The following is a 7,367-nucleotide window of genomic DNA, read 5'->3' as shown; positions in this document are numbered from 1 at the left end:
ACCTATATATATTATTTTTTAAAGACAGTTTTTTTATTCTATAAGCTTTGACATACATTTATTTACACAGCTTTTTTAGGTAACTATTCTTATAAAAAGCACTTTACAAAAAAATGCTTAAATAAATATGATTAACAGTATAAGAAAACTTAAAAAAAAGTTCAATTGTCTTAACTCAACTCTTAACATCTTTTTTATTCTTCTAACTATATAAATTTAACACTTTGAAATATATTTTTCTATAATTTTTTCAACTAGTTTTTTAGTGATTATATCTTAATATTTTGTGATGGAACTTAAACAGCATAATTATTAATGAATATTAAACAGCTTGTTGGTTATTTAATTTTTCGAAATTAATAGAACATGATAATGGTTAAATATCTTAAACTTAACGTTTTACTTTTTAGATATTATAAATATTTGAAATCGTCAAACTATTTGTTTGCTTAATAACACGTTAAAAGACTTAAAACAGTTAAAAAAAGAAAACAGTATGCGAAGTTATAAAAACCTTAAATAATCAAACAATTTGTATTCGAAACAATGCTAAAAAAATTTGCATTTAAAGTTTGTACCTTACAATCGGCTTAATAGTATTTTTTCTATTTGGTTAGTATTTGAAATTTGTAACTTCTTAAGAAAGTAGTATGTATATTTTTTAAACTTTTACTTTCTTACTAGCTTATTCAACATAAATCTGTTATAAAGGTGTGTGTATTATCAAATTTTGACAAGTTTTCTTTTTAAATATACCAGTAATTTTTATTGAACGATAAAACTTAGCGCTAAAAAGTTTAGTCCAAGGAATAATAAAATCTTTAATTTATTGATTCATACTCCACTGATACCTTAAAAATATTTCTATAAATGGTTTTAGACTGGTTTTTCTAGTTCTAGTAGTAGTTCTAATTCAAAACTTTTAAAATAAAAGTTTCAGATACTATGATTAAACTGCATACATGTTTTAGTAATTGCATACTTCTAAAATAATAAATCAAACTAACTATATATTTAATTTTATGCGCTGAATTCAGGTGTGCATTGGTTTTAACTTTTGCTTGGATAACATGTTTGTGCGAGTTATCAATTTTGCATCCTTACCTTATATTATACCTATTAATCAATAAACTTAACCTTTAGGCGTAACTGTTAAGTTCTAAATTTTTACCCTACCCTTTAACCATAAAACTTAGCTTATAACTCGTAAGTATAAACTTTTACTTTAGACCTTGTATCCTAACTCCTTAGCTTAGTATTTTTATAAATTCAACCTAAAATTTTCATTTTCAACCTTTATATATTAGTTTTATAAATTTTTGATCACGGGTTAAACTTCAAGAGCTGTGTGGTAAAAAAAGATAATCGAAATACGAAGTTTTTAGTTATGTACTAAACATATTAAGAAAATTAGACGAATTGTGTAACAAAATTTACCTGCACAATTCTGATGCTTATGTTATATATATTTTAAAACCCACCAAACTTATTGAGTTATGTGAATCAAAAATAAAATAAAGTGTACTATATGAACTAATTAAAAACTATTTAATAGATATACACTTGCAATTTATTCAAAAAAAAAAACGAAGTCTATGTTATTTTGAATTGGACTATCAAAAATTAACTACTACAGTGTACAGACAACTAAAATTATTTAAGCTTTGGAATAAAAAATAATTTAGACAAAAAAGCAAGTTTCTTCAGTACTATTCTTTTTAGCTATCAACGTGTTTGTTTAAAGGTCAATAATATTTGCTTTGTCACTGTTTTCATTTATTTACATTGTATTGAATTTTCGTGCATATTTTAAGTTTGTTCGTTTATATGTTTGCAAAATAAATTTAGTTTTTAACTTTTTACAACTAAGATAACTGAATGTCTAACTTTAGTTTTAAAGTTAATTAAGAAAACAATACTAAAAAAATAAGTTCTAAAATCAATTAGTTATAAACTGTTTTTTTTTTTGGAAAATTTAGCTTGCATTTAAGTAAAAACTTAGTTTAATAAGACTACCAATAAAATAATAAATATCAAGTAGTTTTTGAGGTTGATAAAATATACTATTCACTCAATGTTCACAAACTTATAACAAAACTTTAAAAAGTTAAACAAGACTTTCTAAACTTATTATACTACTATAGAAAATACATGTAGTAAATGAAAATGATAAAAATATTTTGTTAATATTAAAATATAAATACATACCTATTTATACAAAACTTATTTTACTCTTCTCTACTTAGCCATAACTTTTATGACTAAAACCATATTTATATCTTTAGAATGTTGATATTGGTTAGTTTAATTGAGTTTTGTCTTTTTTTTTCGATAAGTAAAATATTTATTGAAAATTTTGTTATTCAAAAGTTAATTTTATTTTTTTTTATAACTACACGTGTTTTCTATTAAGAGTATAATAAGTTTATCAGTTATCTATTTTTACACTTTATTATAAACTAAACAATGTTTCACTTCTATTGGCATATAGGAGATCATAAGTTGTTATAAACAAATCTGAAAAAAGTTTTTAAATGGAAGTTATGTAAAAATATCAAATAAAACAAAATGAAAAACAAAGTATTGAACTTATGGTTAAAAAACTTAATGATGCTAAACTTAAGTAAAATTAAGTAAGATTTAAAACAAATTACAATATTAATAGTATAATAAGTTATGGAAATATAAGTAGTATGTAATCTAAGGTGTTTTATAAAAGATGTATAACATAGTAATTTATTCAATTAAATTACAAATAAGCCTAGTTACACTAATGTATAATAAAAATAACTAGCACAATTATACCTCATTAATAAGTATTTTAAGTTTGTGTTAAGCTATAGTTTTAAGAACACTGAAAACCATTATTTTAAATAGTTTATTTAAACAGGTGACTTCTAAACTAAAAAACACCATGTTGTCTTTTTTATAGAAAATTATTTTAAACTATCCAAAAAAACATTGATATAAAAAGTTGAAGTTTGAAAGAGTTTAATACATCAATGCTAACTTATTTTGAAATTGTTAGTTTTGTGATTTACAACCTGTACTACTTATATTTATAAACACTAAATATAAGTTTTTAAATCAAACAATTAAGGGAAAAAACTTAATTGTACTAAACTGAATTTTAAAAAACTAATAGATCCAGTAGTTGGTGTTTGAAATACGAATTAAATCGTATTTTTTTAATACTTTTATAGTTGTAGAACAAATAGACTAACTCTTGTTAAAAAACAATAAAATATTAAAATATAATAATCAATAGATATCCAAGATAATTAAAAAGGTTGAATTTTGAGGAGGAAGTTATTTTTAATTAATACTTTTGTTAATGTTGTGTAACCTTATCAGTAGACTAAATAAATAAAAAACAACATAAACCAAAAACAATAACTTTTTAGCTTATATTTAAAAGTTAAACTTTTTGTTATTGTATTTCAATACAAATCTTTAAGTTAATGATGAATATTTTAATTTTAAAATGTACAATTGTAAACAAATATATTTATGAAGTTAATATAAAGTTTTTATAGTTATTTTCGTCCTAAAAATATTTGAAATATAATATCATAATTTTTTAAATAAAACTATTTTCACATCTGAGAGTTTTAAGTTTAACAATTAATTAGTTACCAAAAAACAAAGATGTTGGCTTTCAAATAATACTACAAAAAAAAACTTAGTTTATTAAGAGCTTAATTGAATACAACTCAGAGTTAAAAGTAAACACACATTTGTGTTGTACTTGCTTTATTTGCCTTGTATCTAGACATATAATGTTTACATGAAAACAACTAGAAAACATTAATTTATAAACTAACGGCAGAAAATATAATAAACATTTAATTTGTACGGAAGAACTAACGGTTAGTTTTGAATGAGTTCTTTGTACAGCTCCTAATCAGTTTGTATATAGTTTTGACTTTTGATCAACTAAACACACAAGCTCAACACACAGTATTCAATTGTTTAACTTATCGATATTTTATTAGAAATTCTTTAGTTGTTATCTTACAATGTCAACAACGCAATGTTGATAAACATAAAAACATTGTTGGTCAATTAAACTTTGAATTTTATAAAATCATAGCATTTAAAAAGTAGGAGCAGCATGGTTAGTATAAAGATCAGTTTTGTTTAGTGAAATTCAACTTAATGTTTGAAATACTATTTTATGCAAATTAAGTTTTTGTAGTTGCAGCTGTATATTAGTTTTGCTTCAATCGGTCGACTTGAAACATAAACAATACAACATTATAAGATTGTTAGATATAATGATAAATGTTTAAGCATTTTTTTGTTATGCCTGTGTTAGCTGAGTGTAAAGATAAGTAGTAAAAAAACTAAAGATGTATCAGTAAAAATTTGTACTAGTTTTTAGTTAGACTGTTAGAAAATCTTGAGGACTAATTGCTGAATTATTTTAGAATATATTTTACGTAGATCTTTATTCACCGTTTTAGAAATTTAATGTTTTTAATGTTACAATAACTGTATAAAACTATTAAAATCGTATTTTATACATTTAATAAAGTTTAACTTGTATAATACTCATTTTTTTACTTAAAAAGTTTCTTAATTTAAGTACAATAATTTTTAAGATAAAATTCACAATACTTAAATGCAATTTTAAATTTTAAGATACTTTGTGAATAGTTTTGTTTTGAATTACTTAAATAAGATGATTACAAAAAATAAAATATTTTACCATTTTTTTTGCATTTAAGACTAGTTAAACTATGTAGTCTAAAACTATAGTTAACAGGCTCTTTAATTTGCCACAAATATATAAATATCTTTTAATTGTTGTTAGATTTAAAAACGTACATAATATATTTAGTTTTAGTTTGTTGAAAACTACTTAAGATACTAAAACACATTTAAAATTATAATTAAATAAAATATGTATAAACAAAGTTAAAAAAAACTAATTACAAACTAGTTTGTGTTGTAAAATTAAAATAGCTAACAAAGTAAATCTCTTAAAATACAATACAAACATTTTTTGAATACCGTAATAATTACACAAGCTAAGCAAACATTCGAATATTTTTATCAGAATGTTGACTTTTTAACCCCTGACTAGTGTTTATATTGAGCTTAAAAGCTAATGATGCAACTTACTGTTTGACACAGAATTAAAAAAGGACTCATAATCAAAAATTTTACGAAATTGCCAATTAAATAAAAGTATCACATAAATACAAGTAGTAAGAAATGATCTATAATGCGTGATGTAATACCAGCGAACTTTTCCATACATGGGACTTTGTTGACCCAGGGCGGGACAGTAAAGGCACCTTACAACAGTTTGCGTGGTGCGTGTATTGAACAAACAGTCGTATTTTTAATATAGCGCGCGCGTATGACTTGCGTTTAGCTATATTTGAATACATTAGGATGTTTTTCATTTTTTAACATTGTAGCATCTTATTGTGGTGTTGCGTGAAACATAAACAAGTGTTTGTTTTTTTATTGCAGCTTTTTGTTGATTAAAATATTAATCTGCTTTTTTATTTATTTTCAGTTGACTAGAAAATGTTTTGCAAAAAAAGCTAAGTAAAAGAATTATTAATTTTGAAATAAGTTTGAGCTTAGTATAAACTCTTTGAAAAAAAAAGTTTTTGAAGAAAAATACATAAAGTATCGTGAAAAAAAATACAAAACTTTTAGTTGTTAACTTAACAACCGTTACATGCTTTGATGTATTGAACAAAAGAGAAATATTTAATTTTGCAAAACTGTTTTTACTACGTGAGCAAATTTTTAAAGCATTCCTAAAATGTGGTTATTTTTCATGCTTTTTGTAGTGCTCACTTAACAAAATACACATTAAACAGAGGTTTTTAACTTTAACGTTCGCTTTGTATTGACATTAGAGATAAGATTATACTTAAAAAATTACTTGCACTTGAAATTCTTAAAATTTAATGTAAAATGCTTACAAACAAACTTTACATTCAAAATAAAGAAATTTTCTCATCAGGAAAAAACTTTAAAAAGAGTTACAGTACATGACTTTTCACATTTTTAAAACTTTCCCTAACAAAGAAATTAAAAATTGCTTAAGCTACTATTTAATAGTTTTTAAGACACAGAGCAGCCGTATGAATGACGTATTTTATTTGCTTAAAAATACTTTAGACTCTTTTGTTTGCTATATGAGTAGCAAACAAAGTTGGAAGCCATATATCATTACACAAGAAATTCGGCTTGTAAACCGCATATAATTGAAAAAAGATCATATTGTAAACAAAAAATTTTTGTGTGCTTTGGATATTTATTTACTGAGGTCAGATGGAACTTTTAATGATTTTAATATTTCTTGGTAACAGCAATAAACCTTTCAATGTTGGATGTAAGTTTTAAAGGTTAGAATGTGTTTCAGTATGTGAAAGTATCCCGTGAAAACATAACAAAAAGAATTTTGACGAAACGTGAAATCAACACACCTGCGTAGGAATTGAGTGTGAAAATAAATTCTTTACTGTGTTTATTAAGAGTAAAATTAAAGAAGGAGGTTAGACTTGAATCTCAAAAGAACATTCTTTTATGTCTGTTGACATTTTGTCATAGTAATTGATCAAATGCGGCTTTGATTTATAAGTAATATATGCAGTTTGTTTAGTTTTTATGAGTTATTGAAATGAGGAATATTCTCAAGCATTTCGAAAGTTATTTGAGTTCTTATGAGGTAAAGTTTCATCTTTTTAGACAGTACTTGGCTAACTTTTAAATACAATGTCAGTTTATAAAATAATTTATTAAATATATCTAAAGATGTACATGTATTGTAGACATCAAGCTACAAATTAATTAATAAAATGTATTGATAAAAACATTTAAAACTAATTTTAAGTTAATTAATGTAACAAAATCTCTGTATACATTTCTTTTGCTTTAATTTTGTATTGATTAAAGGCACTTGGAAGGTAATTGAATAGCACTTTACCAGTATATGCAAGAACTGTTATATATTTTGTATGTATATAGAAATGTACAGAAGTTATTTTTACCATAATGATTAGATATTGATTAAAAAAACACTTTTCTTGAGTAAAATAAATTTAAAAAATTCTTCATGATATATTTCAGAAACACTAATAATTGTAATAACTTACAACAAATATTATTATACAAATTTTAAAAACATAAAAAAAATATATTAAGATAATAGTTTTTTGAAGGTTTGATTAATTATAAAAAGAGACAGATTAAAGACAAATTTATTAAAATTGAGGTAAGTATAAATTAGAAATTGTATGAAAAATTTAGCTATTCGTCACTTTATTGAAGTGTGTAAAGCAAGATATTCAAAATTTTCTCTTTACCTTTCGTTAGCTTCTGCTTTTTTCTTTCACGAC

The sequence above is a fragment of the Thalia democratica genome, chromosome 1 (genome assembly GCF_965202585.1).
Source record: "Thalia democratica chromosome 1, ktThaDemo2.hap1.1, whole genome shotgun sequence".
In the NCBI taxonomy this organism is placed as follows: domain Eukaryota; kingdom Metazoa; phylum Chordata; class Thaliacea; order Salpida; family Salpidae; genus Thalia; species Thalia democratica.
This window is presented reverse-complemented; position numbering follows the sequence as displayed.